This window comes from Hippocampus zosterae, chromosome 5 (assembly GCF_025434085.1).
Source record: "Hippocampus zosterae strain Florida chromosome 5, ASM2543408v3, whole genome shotgun sequence".
In the NCBI taxonomy this organism is placed as follows: Eukaryota; Metazoa; Chordata; class Actinopteri; order Syngnathiformes; family Syngnathidae; genus Hippocampus; species Hippocampus zosterae.
Window position 1 is genome coordinate 246,600 of NC_067455.1, and position 19,375 is coordinate 265,974.

The 19,375-nt window shown below is 53.1% G+C and overlaps 1 protein-coding gene across 1 annotated transcript in view; it reads right to left on the minus strand.

Annotated features, from left to right (window-relative positions):
- Positions 1–5,493: 5,493 nt before the first annotated feature.
- map7d1a (MAP7 domain containing 1a) overlaps positions 5,494–19,375 on the minus strand; it is a 98,041-nt gene continuing 84,159 nt past the window's right edge. The window contains exon 20 of the mRNA XM_052065929.1: positions 5,494–5,506. The gene's annotated coding sequence lies outside the window, so the exon portion shown is untranslated. The remainder of the gene's footprint in view (positions 5,507–19,375) is intronic.

The window sequence follows — 19,375 nt, forward strand, 5'->3', positions numbered from 1 at the left end:
CTCAACAAAACAGCAGCTCGCTTGATTGGATTGACATTAAAAGAAAGAAATAAAATGCCTACTCGACATAAACAGCGGCCGTCATTTCCCAACCCTCGCGGACGAGCCGCCAAAAGTGCGTCTTGCGTGAAATTAAAACAAGTTGAGCAAGTATTAAACGACGGGGAGACGGTGGGGGGAGGCGCGTTTGTCATCGGGGGACGCCAGCCGCACCAGGATACAAGGCTACAATCGTCCTGCGCGATTTCAAAGGAAAAGGGATCAGGCGGCGAAGCGACTTGGCGGCCGGCTGAAAGTGGCGCTCGAGTACTTGCGGGCGAGGGGTGGAAATCAAGCCCTCAAAAATCGGATTTCTCCGGCGCTTTTTCACACATCAAAATGCAAATCCAAGCGCTGGACGGCGAAACCGATTCAAATTGACCCCCCAAAAAGAGGAAACAACCCAAACCTACAGAACTTGCACGCTGAGAGTACAAAAAAGAACGGCTGCGGTCAAAGTACGTATGCAAAGTTAATATGCCATGACGGCTAAGACCTTGAGTCCCAAAGAGTCTTCCAAAAGATCGCTAGAGAGATATACATATATATAGAAAGCTGATTTCTGTCTTGGTACGGTTGCTGGTATTTTAAGATTGCAGAAATGCGCACTCGTCTTGTCACGCGCCGCTTGAGCAACTGCCACGGAAGGATTGCCGCTAATCGGATTGGCGCGTGCAGAGGCGGCCGGGCAAGACGGAAGGCAGGCAAGACTCGAGCCTGCCTTCCTTCATGGCCCTCTCCAAATTGAAACACGTATTGAAGTGCAGTCGGGTGACCTTTGGATATTTTGGAGGGGGGTTGGGGTTTTTGGACTGGACGCCGTCAGGCTGACTTGCTCAATGACTTCCACCGTGCAAGTTGGTCTTGCGTCCACGGCTACAAAGCTTTGAAAGGCCTCCTCTCTCTCTCTTTCTCACGTGGGGGACGTGAATCACGAGGGCGCTTTGAGTATGCGCCGCATTGACACGGCTTTGCCGTCGGCTTGCGACTCATCCATCACGTGGATTAGCTCTCGCGGGATTTGCGCCCAAGAGAGGACAGCAATCCACCAACGTGCAGAAACCAAAGCGGCGCCGAGAGCGGCGGGTCCTCGGATGCGGGCCGTTTGCAAGCACCTGCGCCACTCCCATTCACGGGGAAAGATACAAGGAAGCGCAAAAGGCCAAGTGTTTGCCTTGCGCCAAAAGTCGGTCCCGTGCCGCCTCCGCTGAAAAGACGCTCCATCGGCGACTCGGATGGCTTGTATCTCAAATCAACGCTGACGCCCGACCCGACGGGATGAAAAGGAAAAATGTACAGCGAGCCGGCGTTTTACGGCAACCTTCAAACGGGAGTTGCAATCAACAGTTGGAAGCGAGCACGCCGGACCTCTTCTTTGACAAAGCATTTGCAATTCTGTCGAACGGCACCCTCGGGGAGTGCCCAACACACATCGGCCGTTTGTTCTCGTCGGTCGACGAGAAAAGCGCTCACTCTTAAATACAATTGTTGTTGGCAACACAACGCAAAAAACAAAATGGCAAGTCGACGTACACACTCGGTCCAAAACAAAAAACAAAAACTAAAAAAAAAGCACCCCATACAGCTTGCTCCCATGCTGAAGCTAATGCATGCAAATACAATCGGCTGCGCGGCTCTGCGGCTGCGGGCAAAGTCTTTCTCACACGACCTTGACAAGGTCACCAATGCTGGCGTGCACGCATCCCCTTTATTCCAAATAAACGCGTGACGTGCGCGAGGGCAACCGCCTCTCGTCATGATGTCTCCCGGAAAGAGGTCACGCTTTCAGAGGCCAAGGCGAATGGCGATCGCGCCGCTTTTCGCGGAGAATGGGCGCCATGCCATATCCAGACCACGATACGGTTGCGCCGTGTGAAATAAGGCACGGCCATCACCATACGCCGTCCAAATGTTGTTTCGCGGTGCATTACGGCCACGTTATCCTGGAAAGCACGCCACGCTACGGATGGGCGGGGCAAACGCCCGACCATCATGCGCGGTCAAACGTCCATTCAGCTGCATTTCTCGGTGGACGTGGAGCAAAACTAAAAAAAATCACGTGACAAACGATGAAAGAAATGAATAACGTTGAGCGTAGAAAGCACAAAAACAACAAAAACAACCAAATCAAGTCTCCTGCCGAGTCACAAGCCAAAGAATCCAAATGACGAGTTTGAACGATGGCCAGCGAGGGGGCTTGCCCAACGTTAGGCGGGAGTCAGAAAAGGCACGCTTTAATGAAAGCAGCAAGGCCCCCGAAATCGAACCTTGCGGGACTCCAAACCACGGTGGGGCTGCGTGACGCAACCAAATTCCAAGCACTCTGGAGCGCTGCGGCGATTGTCCGCGATTGTCTTTTGCGGTGCCGCAAAGGATCCAGCATTAAAGAATGACAATCAAGGATTCTTTGATTGAAGCGAACTATTTCCTCCGAAATAAGCGCTGCACACGCTGGAATTTCGACTGTGCGATCAACCCGTCCAGCCTTCCAAAACGTTCCGCAACAAGCTGACTGCAAACACTGATCAAAAATCCCGAGCAGATGCCTCCACAGAAGGCACGCTCCTCGACGGCGGTGACGCCTTCCCAACCGAGCCCGAGCCGTCACGCAAACCAACAACGGCGACAAGAAAATAGCCTTGATAAGGAAACGGAGCAACGGCGGCGGCGGCGGAGGAGGGGACAAAAAGAGCCAAAGGCTTGAGATTCACACAAGAGGCTGAAATCGATGATGGCGTGCGCGTGTGTTTTGGGCAACTAATTGCTTTTGGGGCGTCAGGGCGGCGCACGCGCCGTCTGCCTGATCAGGACAGATGAGCCGGCCGTTATCGCTACCTGGCTAAGCTGTTTTCTAATTACAGCCCGAGAGATCCCGAAAGCTTCTTTTTCCCGCTCAGCGAGAAGCCGCTCTTGGGGTCGATTTGCGGCTCAACGGGCATCGAGGTGAGCGGCTAGCCGGGCTAACGTGCTCGTGCGATAAATTCCCCGAGGCCCGAGCCCGCATTGGCTGTCGTCGTCGTTTCTCTGGTTTCCTCCCCCATTCCCAAAACATGAATGGGACCCCCTTAAATCTCCCTGGGTGCCATTGTGATCGTCAATGGTCGCCCGTCTACGTCGGCGACCCGCCACCCTCGATCCGCCAATCGTACATTCTGCGTATTTGTTCCGCCCTGTACCCGAGCACCGCAGCGTCATCCGCCGCCGCCGGCCCCCAACAAATTTGCATGTCGCCGTCTCACGCGGACGCAAACATCACAAGCGCCATCGGTAATCTTCCGAGTGGAGGCTTGGCCGTCCTCCTCTCCGTGGTTTTCTTTTCCGCTCGAATGCATTGACCACGAGGCGCTCTCGTTGTTCCTTATGGCCGTCGTTTGCCGGCACAGCTGTTGCGTTGTCCACGCTCCGAACGGCGCCAGCCAAAAGAAAGCAGCCGCAGTCAACGTCCCTTCCCAAAAGCCAAAGGTGTTGGTCCTGCCAAATCTCTTCATCCCCTTGAAGTCACCTTCCACTTCCAGCAGTCTCGCTCTCTCGCTCTCGCCGAGTTTGCTCCAAACTCGTTATTGAGTTGCACTCATCCGAGCGAGGCGCTGAAAACGAGGGTTCCCTTCTTGCGGCAGATGGAACGGGTGCGGTTGTCATGGTGATGCAATGTGGGCCGTTTCCATGACGACGGAAGGCGCCGCGTCCATCTGCCGCTCTTTTTCTCCCGCCGTCCGCGTTGAATCGCCGCAAAAGCCGCAGAAGGGAGGTCGGCGCCGCCGAGGTCGGCGCCGCCGAGCCCGCCGGGCCGCTCCCTGCCGACGACGACGTCTTCCACTTTCCAATAGAACTCCAGCACAGAACCCCCCCGCACCCCCACGGCACGCACCAAATCCAACGCGCTTGACTCGCCTGCCCTCCATTTCACTTGTTCTTCACCCTCTTTGTATTTTGACCACCCCCCCACCCCACATCCCCCATTTTCTCTGCATAAGTGACATTTACAAATGAGGGTAAAATCAGGAAGGCAGGGTATCCGAATTTGGAAAAAAGCACCCAAGTGAAGATAATGCCACGGCTGCTGCGTGATATCAAACCAAAAGGAGATGAAATGTCAAAAGACGGGACGTCTTTGCACGGATGAATTGGACGCGCCCGCCCCCATCAAAGGAACTTGACTTGTCTTTTTTTTAATCCCCCCTCAGGACTCGTGATCGTATATTGGCAAGGCGGTTCACGGGAGGCCAAATGGGTCATCTTGGGCTGCGTTTTATTTCCCGCAAAGTGATGGGACCTCGGACCTCAGTCCACCTGGAAAGTGTTATCCTTGCTTGGAAAATGACATCAGCACCGCTTTTGAGAAGATGACAACGCATTGGAAGTCAGGCGCTCTCAAATGAAGCGAAATGTGACTTACGGCCACGTGCAAAAGCCACATCCGAGTCATGCGGTGCGCGTATCTTCTTCTGGACGGAAATGAGAGTATTTGCTCATCTCGCTGTTGTTTTATTGCGCAGGTGTCTCTGATCCCACCCGATGCTTCAAACGATCAGGATTCTGGTCGGGCTCCTGCAACACTTGCTGATCATGAACAATGAGGCCTGCACCAAGAGATATGACAACACCACCACCCCCATCCCCCGATAGCTGACAGTGCCACCGAGCGATTTTAATCCCTCCTCGTTTGCCCTTTGAACCCAAAAATCCAAAGAGATGTCAGTCCCAAAGGTGCGCAGTAGGACTTTGGCACCACAGTCAGTTGTGGCCCCCGCCTCACTCACATACACACACACACACACGGTTTTGAGGACGGCGTGATGAATGGGATGCGGCCTAAATGCTTTCAGCGGGGGAGCTGCCACTCTCGGGAGCAGAAGGGCAAATGGAAAAGCGGGAGATTTTTTTGCCGTTGATTCTTCCCGTCCTCCTCCAGATTGGTATTTTTTTTTTTGGAGGAAGGTGCCGCGTCAGCTTCCTTCTCTTTCTTTTTTCTGTATTTTTGCGCTTACGGCGCCAGAAAGGCCGGCCGGGTCGCTCGGCGGGGCTCGCCGCTCACGCCGAGACGGGTGTCGGGTTGCGTAGCGACCGCTTTCAATGTCATTCGGTAGCCGCGGCTCTCCGCCGACGGCCCCGCAGGAGGGAAAGCCAATCCTCGGGAACTTTGAACCCCGACACTCAATGCGCTCAAGTTAGCTGCGGCGCTTTGGATTCCTTTGAAGCAAAAAAGAAAAAGAAAGGTTGGCGTCAAGGTCTCGGCGGCCATCGCGCCCGCGGGATGAATGGAAGAAAATCCGTGAGGCCCGCTCGGAATTCAACTTTCAAGATCTCATCTCCTGGTCGTTAGCTTTGCAGTTGTGGATCTGAGCCGCCGGCAATCTGGCTTGGCGTTCACTCGGTGTCGCGACCGGAGCGAATGACGCGGCCGACTTAATTGACCCGGATCGATGGCCCCCAAAAAGATTTTGGAATCAGGAACTGCGTTTTGATATAGACGACGTGAGTGCAGCCGTTCCAATGGATTCTCGAGAGAGAGAGAGATGGGGGGGGGGGGGTCACACAAGTGATTGCGCTGAAGGCTCGCAGCAATTTAAACGGAGCATCTTTCAGGTTGACACTCCATGCAGGTTTTTTTTTTTTTTTTTTTTGCCATTCCATTTCCATCCTCATTGATTAATTTACAGATGAAGGAAAAAAAACAGAAGAGAAAGGTCCAAAGCCTGATTGGCCGCAGCTGCCGGAGACAATAATTGCCACCTCTTCCGCTCGTTATCATAAAAAAAGCACATTTAGGAGAAAAGTCTCCAATTGACATGACAAATAATAAGTTGCGGGAGACAAAAGCAGCCGAGCGTGGCTTCCCCCCCCCCCCCTTTCCCCTAAACAATCACGTTGAGACGGCAGCTATTAGGGCCTCTTGTACTTGAGGATTGTTTTTGCCAATACGCCGCCACTTGTTAATAACTCTGCCGAGGGCATTGGAAGGACACCTGCTCACTCTCATCAGCTTCACTGACAATGAATGGCGGTCCCCACGGCCAGGGGGGGTGCATGGGGGGTGGGGTTCCTGCACTGTGCCGCAAAGGATGGCAGCTAGTTTTTGACATCAGTCGACCGGGCAAGATAAATTCCAGGAAAGAAGGACGCCTTTGCTAGCGGGCCGGCTGGGACGCCTGCATCTTGATTTCATTGTTCCAGAGGACGTGCCAACGTGGCGAGCCGTCGTCGTACTCTGCGGCGCTTTCGCATCACAAATTCCTTCAAGTGGAAGCGTCATTGAGTGAAATGACCCCCCCCCCCCACCCCCGCCTTCCTTGTCGTCCGAGCCCCATGGAGTCTCAGCCGCGGCTCGGCGACTCATTCCCGTGCGTCCCTTCGCGTCGGCGGTGAAACTAAATACAGAAATAAAGAAATAAAAGTGCGGGCGCCGCTTTTGAGCCTGCAGCTTGGCAGTTTATTGATCGCCTTCTCGTCTAATCAGCGGCCTTGTCACATGATAACAAAGGGGAGCCGGGCCCCAAATGAAAGCAATTTATTTCAGCCGGGCCGACGGCTGGGCCGCCTCGCTTTTCCGCAGCCTTTTCGCCGACCAGCCGCGATCCAAACGCCGCCGCAAGCGACTCGCCCGCATGACCGGACGGACGGCCAATCGATAGTGAAAGAAAGCGGACGCGCTTTTACCAGCGTGAAACGATGACGGATTCGGCCGGGCGTCAACGAGGCTCGCCGTGAGCGTTTGGACGGCGGCCCGGCTGCTTGCGAACCCGGGACGGCTCCGCATATCCGCGCGCTGTCAAACGGGTGGCCGAGACCTTCCGGTTTCCCGCCGCGGGCACTCGCCGAATGACGCCTGCGGGCAAAAGGCACACCCGGGCGCTTGGTAGCTTGTTTTTTTTTTTTTGGGGTGCTCGCTGGTCAGGATTTGACTGATTGGGTCGGATGCTTTGATGGCGTCATCGGCTTTGGCTTTGGAGTTGAGCCGTCCCCGCGGTTGGCCGCCGCAGGCACCGTCCCAATGTGGCCCACCTTGGGCCGCTTGGCGTTTGCATCCTTGACGGGTTTGTGTTGAGCCGGTCGGTCAGCGGTTCGATTCATCGATGAGGTCGATCGGTTCGGTCGACATGCGTCAAGTTTCATTTGCTCACTGGGACCGGCTGAGGAGGATGCCCCCCCCCCCCCCCCCGACGCTCCAGATCTATCACCCCGCCGGAAGAGCGCCTTCACCCGAGAACGAGGGCCGGCCTATTCGCTGCACCCGGAGGAGGGAACGAATGGACGCATCTCCAAAGAAGCCGGGGGAGGACGGGGATCTCTCCTCTCGGACCGCCTCGGCGGACGGACTCGTTCAACAGACGTCGCGAGGAAGCGGAAATTTAGTCAATGGCCGACGCGCGGCGTGACGTTCTCCTTTTCCGTATGAAGTCCCAAATTGTTGTAATCCTCGGAAAGGGCTTGGCTTTGGGATTTGTTTTGTACGGCGAGGGGGGAACGGCGGCGAACAAGCGCTGCGGCGCCGCGATAAGGCGCAGAGTCTCTTTGGCGCTCTTATCTGTTGCCGCCGCCGCATCGGAAAGCCACAATGAAAAGCCCCTCCTTCTTTTTCCGTCTGCGGATGGATTTGTGGGGTGCGGACATGCCGACGCCGCCGCTGCCAAGTCTCGCTATTGAACGGCGGCCCGGCGAGAACTCCCAGGAATGCGCCCCCCCCCCCCCCCCCCCCCCCCGCTCTTTCACCGAGCCTCCACTTTGGCCCATTGACGAAAAACGTAAACATCGTCGTCGACGTTCTTCCGGAAGCCAACCCTTGTTGCGCACGTGTGGTTTGGCGTGCAGTGCCGCTATTTGTTTGCGTGCGAGCGTTCCTTGCCCCCACCGTTTTGTTGCCGCAGCATCTGGCCTGAACGTCGACGGCGGGCCATCGGGGTTCTATTTTGCTATTAAGCCCGCGACCGGGCCGTCCACCAAAGGCCATTGGCTCTGAAAAGGCAAAAGAACGAAGCCGGAGAAGATGGGGGAGCGGGAGTCATTCGACACACACGCCCCCCCCGCCCCCCAGAATGCTGCGTGAGTGCCGCCCCTTCCCCCGGAACGGCTGCACAGTGCCATCTAGAGGGGCTTCGGAAATCGAGGGGGAAAGGGCGGCGGTGCCCTTGCTCGTTTGTTTCTTTCTCTCTCCGTGTTTTGGATGATATTTGTTGTTGCACGCGTAGCAACTGCAGATAGGACGCCCCCCCCCCCAACGCTTTCCCTGCCCACGCCGAAGCCACTCCGCTCGTGTTTTGGATGCACACTCGTCAGGGGAGTCAAACGTCACTGGCTTTTCATTTTGGTTTGTGCGCCTCTCATGGAGGACGGACCCAAACGGCGGCAAGGAGACGGGAGAAGCACAGTGTACCCAACAAAACACTTGAGAAAAAATCCAAGACAGAAGCGTAAAGTCCTTGGGGGGGGGGGGGGTAATAACAAAAGCACAGCAATCCAACCAGGAGTGGTCGGCGTGACTTGTTTGAACAGAAAAGAGCTCGTGGCACGATGAGCAGCCGGCGCGACGCTGGAGGAGAAGCCCTCCAATGCCACCTGTTGGTCACAAACGGAATTGAACCCCGACACAGTAAACCCCGAAACAAATCCCAATCTGCTCTTAGGCAAAACAGAATCATGGCGCCCAGCAGAATGTTATCGGCGCCAAGCGGGAAGTAGCTTGAAATTGGCAGCGGACTTGGACGCCATGCTCCGCCCACATTCGTTAGCACAATTTCACATCTTGCGCCATCGTCGCTAACTACTTCCAACTGGGGCACGTTTGAGCAAATGTTCGTCAAGCTCCAGTCCTGAAATTCACAAAATGCAAAATAGGGGATCCGAGTTTGAGACACTCCATCAGATCAGTGACAAACTCCCTCGGGTAAAATCAAAGAGTGCAGGAATTTCTTTCCCCAGAAACCTTGAAGAGGAGTGCTGGAGTGCTGCGTTACCTTTGCACAAAATCTTGGTGACGACTCGTATATGAAATTGCACACTCTGTTGCTGGGTAACCCCCCTCCACCCCCCCCAAAAAAAAAAAACCACCCTGGGCAATTCTCTGCTTTGGGACTGGTGGAGGGAGAAGCGAGAGTGAGGATTCGACAGATGTTTCCTCGGGAGGCGCCGGCATCAAGCCGCCCCCGGCACAGCAACAAAGATGCGCCGAGAAGGAGTTCACTGAAGGATGACGCGGGCTGCGCTCCCTGTCGCCCATGTTCCGCCGCTCGCTTCGCATTCCGATGAGCAGCCCAAAGAAATGCGTTTGTGACGCCGCTTGACTTGAGGTTTGGCGTTGCGGATTTTGCGCGACTTGGTTTCGGTCTGTCGGGATGAAGAAGGAGCTGAGCCAAACGACAAAGTTCTGGATTTTCCGCCCCTCAGCCGCGCTCGCCAGTTGCGACCGAAAGAACCAGCGCTCCGAATGGCTTTCCTCCGCGGGCACTAAGGTGACAAGCTCGCTCGTCCAGAGTCCGGCCGCTTCTGCTCCACGTCGAGAGGAGCCAGGTGAGGTGGCTCGGGCATCGGGTTAGGATGCCTCCTCCATGAGGCCTTCCGGGCAGGGCGGCCCCGGGGACGATCCGGGACACGCCGGAGAGACTCTTTTTCTGGCCCCGGAATGCCTCGGGATGAAGTGGCTGGGGAGAAAGAGGGAGGTCCGGGGCTTTCCTGCTCAGGCCGTTGGCGCCGCGCTTTTCCATCCATTTGTCTCTCGTGCTTCCCGCCGCCCTGTTTCGACCGGACCTGGAGTCAGGTCGAACGGGATTGGATCTTTCCCCATTTTTTGGGGGGGGTGATCTTGACATTTCATTTTTATTCTTCAATTTGGAATATTTGCCCGTGTTTTTGGAGCACATTTCATGTGGCTGCTTGGGAAGGAAGGCTGCTTTGTCCGGCTCAGAATTTGGAGAGGAAATCGAGCCGACGCCAAGATGCCATCGCGCGAAAAAGACAACGAGCGACAACCCGGCACGCGCGTCGCCGTCATCATTAGCATGCCATCAGGACACGCCGATTGCGCCTCATGAAAATGGATGCCGCTCTGCATATTCATTCCCACGGGGTCAAACAACATTTGCATCTGGTTTACCTTCTTGTTCTTGTTGTTGTTGTTTGTTTTTTGCCGGTCCAACTTGCCCCCGAATGCAAACTGATTCGGAAGCGGACGCTCGCTTGTCAGATTGGGCAAAGTTGTCACGGAAAAGAGAAAATGTGAAAAGCGGCCGGGGTTGTTCGATTGCCCGCGGCCCAATTTCACTTCTCAAACGCGAGCTCCCGTTCGGTCGACTCGAACTGGAAAAACGGAAGGTTTTATCGTAAACGCGAGACCGCAAACAGAAACAAACAAGACAAGTCCAGGCAGCCACAATTTAGCGGGCCCAGGCGCCATGGCACAATGGTGTGGCTTGCTGAATCAAGAAATACAGCGCAGAGTCAACGCAGTCACACACACACACACACACACGTACGGCGGCAATACGACGCAAGAAAGAGAGCGTTGCGTGTTGGATGAGCCCATGGTTTGTTGCTCCCCACGCGGCCGAGGAATATTGCGCATTTGCGGGCCGTCGGGCCTCAGCGCCGAGCGGACGGCCAATTACGCCGCCCAAAATGCCTTCTTCAGCAAAGGCAAATGGCTTTCCACTGCTGGGAGGCAGCGGCGCCACTAAAGAAAGAAAAATGCCTTTCGGCCTTTCATTTGGGATTTCGGGGGGCGGGGGGGGGGGTTTGTCTCACTGTGGGTGTGGGGCACAAGAATTCATTTGCCTCTTTGTTAAGTCCTCCGACTACGTTGATGAGGAAGAAAACAAACAAATGTTGCCGTTTGCATGCACTTGGAGCACTTTGGGGGTCACCGCAGAAGCCAATCGCACGGCAAGCCAGCCATCCGACGGCTCACAGCTGCTGCTAGCAAAAACAGCAACACGCTCTTTCTTCGTCTTCTTCTTCTTGACTTTTCTCCCAAGCCTGATTATTTTTCCTCCTCTTCATTTGTCTCCCCCCCCCCCCCCAAAAAAAAATCCTGCCTCCCCAGCTGCGGGGCACGCGCAGATGTGCAGCATTATCTGCCAGGAACCTGCAGACGAGAGCCAGCTTCTTCACAGGGTGTCAAAGTCACTTTTCTTCTTTTTTTTTTGAGGGCGGGCTTGGAAGGGGACGGGGGGGGGCACATCATTTCCATTTGCTAACTTCTGCTGACAAACGCGCACTGAAAACAACTTACAACAGCGACAGAAAACAACTCGTTTGGCAGACACAAGCGAAGCCAGGCAAGAAATGAGGTTGAGGTTCGTGGTGACGCCATTTTCTGCACATTTCGCTTGGATTGTAAAAAAAAAAGAAAATAAAAATCGACATTTTGGGCGACATCATTGTTGAGTCATCGTGACGTGATTTTCAACTTGGCTCAAGGAAGCGGCTAATTGCTGCGCACGGGGAGACGGTCGAGACGGCGGCATGAAAAATGGAAGCCGCAAATGTCGGAAGCGGGCCTGACGGGGGCCCGCGTCCCCGGCGCCGTCCACTCGGCGCGTCGCCAACAATATTTGCTGACTTCTCTTCCTTCTAATTGGGGTGCAATTAAAAAAAAAGGAACGCAGTGATGGCGCCAACGTAAATTAGACTGCGGGGAGCTTTTTGCTTATTCGTCTCCCTTCAAGATGAGCCGAGGGAGACACCGCAAACGCGACAAAATGACCACAAAGACAGTCTCCCAATGAACGGTTTGTCTCAAAGTGCCGGCACGGCGCCATGGGTTACGTTGGCCGCCGCGTGATGGGAAAAGCCGCTAATTGCGGAACGACACGCTGGAGCTCGAGAAAGAAAAAAAGTTTCCTCGTCTTCCGCATCCCGTCTCAGCGCTCGGATGCCCCCGATGCGGTGCCCGGCGCAAGACGTAGCGCAGTCTCGTCGTCATGCCCATTTGCCTTTCCGAGTTCTTCTCATTCCCAAACCAAATTTGGCACGGTTGGTTAGCGGGGGCGTTCCTGCGTCCAACAGTCGCGGTACAACTTTACTGTCAAATGTGCTGCATGACGAAAAAGTTTTTGGGCTCCCGCTCGACTGAAAATGTCCGACTTGCCGTGTTTGACCGCCACGTCGATTGGCGTCTCCGCCTCGGGCCGCTGTTGTCGCGCAGCCAATTCAATTCACTTGAGTTGCGTCGACAGGCGAGCCAACGAGGTCGCCAGCCAGCCGGCTGGCGGTGAGCAGAGATAGCGCGGCGGTGCGCATGTCCGGCTGGGGACTCGGAAAGGGGACCGTGGTTTGGTTTTTTGTTTTTGTTTTTTTGCGTACGTGCGCGCGCTTTCGCCTGGAGAACAAACAAAACGGTCTTCCTCCGCGTCTTTCTCTCTCTTCTGTTTTGCCGCCGGAGGAGGCGTCTGTGCGAAGGCGCGCACGCGCGGCGGTGCCAGAGTGCCATCTGTTGGCTCAAGTCAAGGTGCTCTTCTTCTGTTTTTTTTTTTTTTGGCTCAGTTTTGATCACAGGTGCAGTTTGACAGAAGGTCAAACATTTGGACAAATCCCGGAATCTGTTCACAAGCTGTTGTTTGCTGCCGCGACGACCGGCGCCCATGCTAATTTCCTCCCCGTTGCCTTTTTTAACGGCGGCATGTGTCGGCGGCATCGAGTCCAATTCAACGCATGAATTCTGGGAGCATGTGGACGGGTATAGGGGAGATATTCAGCCCCACTCATGCGGAAAAACACTTGATCACCTCAAAATACCCTCAACACACACACTCATACACATCGCACCATTTCTGTTTAAGCCTTCAAACACCGCAAAATACGTTTGTAAGATTTTCTTTTTTTTGTTTGCCATATCACACAACCAACCGCCCACCCCGCCAAAAAACAAACGAACCCTGAAATGCATGCTTTTGACTGAATTAAAAGTGAGAAGGATATATATTGTATAATATATATACAGTATATCAGTGGCGGGCCGTGCATTTCAACCGTAGGCCTTCAGTGACGTCACATACATGAACGCGATACAGTACAGGCAAGCAGCAGCACTTCATTTCAGGAGCATTTCAAATCATCAAGTATGCATTCACAATTAAGAGCAGGAAACTCAATGGACAGATATTGTCCCAAATAAAAAGATGATTTAAAAATACTCAATAAAATGGCACCCAAATGACGCCGTGTGATCATAAACAAGTCTGTCCAATACATTGCGCAATGTCACAGTTTCATATAAGACAGCAACCACACAATAACAAAACAAACTACTCTTTGAAAATAAAATGAACAGATCGTTTGATTTTGAGAATAGGCTAGACAACAGCAAATAAGTGAAAATGTTGAGCAGCTGAGATGGAACGAATTTTAGTGCACGAAGCTGACTACAATGCGCCATTATAAGTTGCAGGTGAGCTGATTTATTTGATGCATTTTTGTATCTGTGTCATTTTATTTCGCGACCGTTAATACTAACGAAATAAAATAACAAGAAGAAATATAAAAGAAAATTCATGTACTCACCAATGTAGTGCCTGTTCACTGAGCTGCAGATCCATGCGAGTGTCCCCAAATGTTTTGAAACGCTTGTAAGTGGCCGGCCGTGTTCTGATGTTTCCTTGCTGCCTTGGTAAAACAACTTCAATTGGTAAATCCAGCGGAAGGTCCGTCTTGAAAATGATTTGGTTTGCCGCAAGCAGACCAAAGTTTTCTCCTTCGGCCATTTTGGGTCAAAATGCAGCAACGGCTCCCTCTACAGGCGCTCATCCAATCACCGAACGCGCACGTCCGGTATCGACGTAAGGCCGGGCCAGACTCGTGATCTGATTGGCTATTGCAAGCTGACCGTGCCCGGTCATTTACAGCGGACTGGGAGGGGCCTGCTCTGTTTCATCTGAAGGCCCCGAGCAGTTGAGTTGACCCGGCAACACAAGCTAGCTGAAATAGGATTGGTTAAAAACTCCACCATAAGAAAGAAGTTATTTAGCGAGTGACTTTCAATGTTCTTTAAAATAAGCCACTCGACTAACTGGAGATAATGTGACTTAAAGAATACAGAGAATAATTTTGTTTACATATTTATGAAAATAAAATAACAAATTAAACTGATGTTATTCTCGATAAGTACATTTATTACATTGACTTTTCTGAGAATGTTGAGGCCAGCAGGGAAGGCCTTGCTGGCCCTGACGGAATGCCACTGCATTATATATTGTCCCTGTCCAACATAAAGCAGGTTCTCTCCAAATGTTGAGGTTCTCTATGAGGAAACCTTTTTAGACATTTTTTTATTTTCATCTAAACCCCAAAAAGGGGACTTTTATGTTTTACGTTCACAATATTGTGCAAACTGGGCTTGAACAATCCTCCAGACTTTGACCTCTCATGCCTCAAAGCTTGTTTCGCGACGCGCTGCGAACGCGGGCCGGATCTGGTCTCCGGCACTGGGAGACTCTGAGGTCATCCAAGCGCTGGATTTTCCCTGACATTTTTCAACCCGGCCGCGAGTCTCCGCTCGCGTCGTCCCGGCCCGGAGACGACTGGCGTCGGTGGTCCGGAACGAGACGGCCGAACAATGGCCATTCAGGGGAAAGAGGCTTAGAAAACAATAATGGCGGAGAAGAATGGAGCTCCGCCGGCTGTTTAGCGCGGCGACGTGCTACGACAATGAGCAGGCGGCGGCGGCGGCGGAGGCAAATGATGATGAGCAGCACAATACGGGACTCGCTCGCAGGGTATTTTGTCAAACGTGCCGCGTGGGCTCCCCATTGTCAAACCTGGACAAGGGCTGGCCGGTGTCTATGCCGCATGGAATGCTGCACGATAAGCTCTCCGATTTTGGCACGTAATTGTGAATAGAACCATCTTTTTTTTTTTGCGGGGGCGGGGGCAGAATGTACAAAATAATGCCAATTTCGTGTGTGCGCGCCCGTGTCAACTTGTCCCTAAGCTTTTCAATGTTAGTGGATGTGAACTCGCCATCAATTCGCATTTTTCTTTTTTTGTCATCGTTTTGAAGTGCTGTTCCTGACAACAAAGATGATGAGAGATTCACTCAACCTTTCATGACCAGCGATTGCCTCATCATTCATTCTCATGCACGGCAAACGTAGGATAAAGTCACACGGCGGCCTAACTGCTGGCTGAGAACAACCCCAGATTTGTTTGCGGTGCTGTCGCAATGTGATCCCCAGTCTGTTGACGCCACACTCGCCGGCTACAATTTGAGGAAGTTGCGGTCGTGAAGGCTTAAAAGCACGCGAAGCGTCAAGCTCCCGGTGTGGAGTCGACATTTTGGACTGCTAAGTATGGTCCAATGCTATATTAAAAAAAGAAATAATAATCGTGGCGGCCCGGTAGTCCAGTGGTTAGCACGTCGGCTTCACAGTGCAGAGGTACCGGGTTCGATTCCAGCTCCGGCCTCCCTGTGTGGAGTTTGCATGTTCTCCCCGGGCCTGCGTGGGTTTTCTCCGGGTGCTCCGGTTTCCTCCCACATTCCAAAAACATGCGTGGCAGGCTGATTGAACACTCTAAATTGTCCCTAGGTGTGAGTGTGAGTGCGAATGGTTGTTCGTTTCTGTGTGCCCTGCGATTGGCTGGCAACCGATTCAGGGTGTCCCCCGCCTACTGCCCGAAGACAGCTGGGATAGGCTCCAGCACCACCCGCGACCCTACCGAGGATCAAGCGGCTCGGAAGATAATAATCGTCATAATCCAACATGCATTCCATCAAGTATGAGCAATTCAAAAAAATGCTCTCTTGTACCTTTGAAGGTAAACAAGTCAACTGTGTTCATTCGTCATTTGTATGATTTCATGATCACGTCGGCACTGCACGATTTCCATTTGGCATCTTTTTATTCCCTTGGTGGCGCGCCTCACTCAATTGCTTCCATAGCATTGCAATCGTTTGACATTGTCTGGTGGCAAACTACGGAAACGTGGAGCCATCGATGTGGAGGAAACATTTTTGGCACGTACGATCCGCCAATAGTGTCTGAGGAACCGGGCAGGGGCGGAGGAGAGCCGAGAGGCCATTTAAGATTGGAAAACAAATCGGAGGCTCCTCAAAAGAACTCTCAAATGAGCCAGAGTCGCAGCGGTGCGCTCCCTTTCACAAAAAACAGCGGCATCGTGGACCGACTGGAGGCGCTCGATGGAGGACTGGCTGAGTCCAAAGTCAAGTGTGTGACCGGAATGCAGCCCAGATGTTTGATGATGTAGTCTAATGTCTGCAGCGCATGCTTTCCATTGTCTTCCCATCGATGTGTATTTCAAATATGATCTTCCTTCCAAAAAACACGTTGCAACATTTAAGTTGTATTTTTTGGGGGGGGAGGGGGGGGGCTGGAACAGTGTGTCAGCTTGACTAAGTCAGCTTCAAAATGGCCACACACCTTCCTAGCTTGCAATCGTTTGTGTTTTTTTTTTCCTTCCTCTTTCGCTATGAAGAAAGACTTGTTGAGGCAACACTCATCCTCCGCGGGCAAAGCGCACGTCCGCGAGCGTTGCCGCGGCCGCGTGTAATAACGACGCGCTTTCGCCCACAAGTCAGCCACGCTTTGGGAGCCGGAAATCAATAGTCAATTTCATTTTGCCGTCGCGCCGCGCGACGGGTCCGGGAAAGAAGTGGATTGGCCGCGTGTCGGGGCCACCAGCGCAAGTCCGAACTTGACCGAGTTCCCATCCTCCCTTCCTAAGTCGGCCCGTGGCTCCTTTGGCATTCCTCCATCTCGGTGGGGAGCAACCAAGCGTTCGGAAATAGGACGGATAATTCAACTCCCGACTCCTGACAAGCGCGTCAAAGCGCATCCTTCACGGACACTGCCAAGGACGCGGGATTTCAACAAACAGATGCTCACTGTGCTGAAGTCTCGCAAAAGCTCCAGACTGGGAATTCACATCTGGGCCAACTCAATTCCAAATTGGATTGCTTTTGGGCCACTTTTTCCAGAGTGCTTGTGAAAAGGACATCGAAACTGTCATCCCTAAATAAAAAATCTCATCAACTGGTTTCAGTTGACTGAATTTGAAAGGCCTTCACTTCATGATACGATGGGATGGATTTCAACAAGTCAAAGTGTGAACAAATGGATTGAAAAGCCATGCGATTCTTCCACTCATCCTGTATTTGACTCCATCAAGTCCATGAAGCAGTCGGCGTGCTTCTTGGAGCCGAGATGAAGTGTTCCCTCTCGCACATGTTTTTACAAATTAAAATTGGACTTGAAATAGTTCCACTTTTCGATCCCGGATGGAATCTCTGAGCAATTATGCCGCATTCACATGGTGTTCCGCGCGTCGTAGGGGACGCTTTGTTTGCATGCGTCCAGCCACGCTAATAATAGCAGGCGAGAGGAGAAGAGGAACGGAAAGTCATTCACATGCACTCAGCGCATGGCCACATTTGGGCGCATGCGGCGCCTCCATCTGCGGCTTGAAAGCGCATCTCCATTTTAACAGCGGGCGACGTGTCACCTTGCAGACAAGGTACCAATTTGATGTTTTCACGCAGGCAGGCGGACACCAACTTGGGGACGCAGCAGCGGGATAAACACAGAGTCACCGAGTCGCAGGAAAGCGCGGGCAATAAAAAGCTCACGGTGAGAAATAACAGTCGGGGCGTTTGGCTTTGTTTGTTCCTTCAACGCACGTAACAGACAAACGGGTCGCGATTCATCACAGGAAGTCAAACTCGCCGATGGGGTGGAACAAATGCTAGCATGCTAACAATCGATTCGCTAGCATGCAGCAAGACGGCAAGGCGAATACGCGCAGACGGATGGCGGTGGGTCTTGCCGTGTGCCCCGTTGTCCCGTTTCAAATGAGTCAGTAAAATGCTGACGCGCCGGCCACGGGTTTGCCAACATGCTATAAGATGGCCACCCCAGCAGAAGAATCATGAAGGCAGACCGCTTCGGACATGACGTTGCGCCCCGTGGTCGGGTAGAAATTCGGATGTGAATCGATCAAACGATACCGTGCTGATAACGGCCTACGCGCTCGACATTAAACGAGATACTGGAGACAGAGAGCGCTCAGGAAGCCTGACATTGACTTGACGTCACGCCCTGTCGTCGCTCCAGTCTGCGTTCAACACCAAATTGACAACAGGCTCACCGTCGCTATGCTAGCAACCCGAGGAGAATACGCGCTGGGACGGACACGCTCACGGGTGGATATTCTCATGTGATATTGCATCCGCGGTCACGATGACCTCCAGATCGGAGCGCTTTTGGAGTCCTTTGACATTGAGGGGTCAGCGAGGGCCTTCGTCGCCGCCGTGATGACTGCGGCGAACCACCGTGCAACGTCAGGCCCGAGGCCCCCTTTTCAGCCGCGTGACTAACGTGAGGAGGAGGAGGAGGAGGAGGCTGCCGTCTTATTAAGCGCGGTAACGAGCACGCTAATCAGAAACGGCGGCGGCGCTTCATCACTTGGCTGCGGGGGCCTCATTTCTCGCACTCGCTGAAACGTTGCGGCGGTCGTGTCTTCCGCGACGAACGATGAGCGGCGAGGAGCCGGCAAAGTCCGCCCTCTCGTGCCGACTGCTTACGTACGGTGGGAACCAAAAAGTTCACGCGCAGATTTCGTGGCCAGCGATGCAGAAATGCGCCTCCTTCCGAAGGGCTCGTCGCAGACTTCCCCTTACAACTGTTATTGTTTTTTTTGTCTTTTTCTTCCCCCCACCCACTACCCTCCTCCTCCCGAACGGCCCCGACAGTCCGTCGGTCGAGCGCCGCTTCCTGGAAAGTTGAGCAGCACTTTCAAAACAAGGACGTTTGGCGTCACGGCCGCACACGTCGCCAGCGTAGCCGCTCGGAGCTTCGGCGCGGCTTCAATCTGTCGTCTGAGGTGAGTAGACGCTCTCATGGCATCCCAGCTTCACCTTCGGATCATCTGGACTGACCGCGCAAACGCCTTTCTTTGATGGAGACATTGTGTGTGCATGTAGTGTGTTGTGGGGACATCTGATCTGAATACACACTACACTATGAGGACATTTTGAATCATGAAGACACAGCCCATGGCCTCATAATTCTGACCGCGCAGAAGTGTTTTTAAGGCTGTGTGTGGAGATATCTATACATATATGTATCGATTTTAGCCTTTGGAATTCCTGAAGGCATTGTCACAGTTTCACATTGACACATTTTCCATCCATGATGAAATAAGATAAGATATCCTTTATTTGTCCCACAATGGGGAAATTTACATAGATTTATGTATTTATAGATACATAAATTTAAATAGAGAATGCGAAATTGCTGGATTGTAATAAACAGTATGATGATGACGGATTCCACGTGAGAGCATTTTGCCATTTGGCAACGTCATCCTCAAAGTATGGACAAACGACTCCGACTAA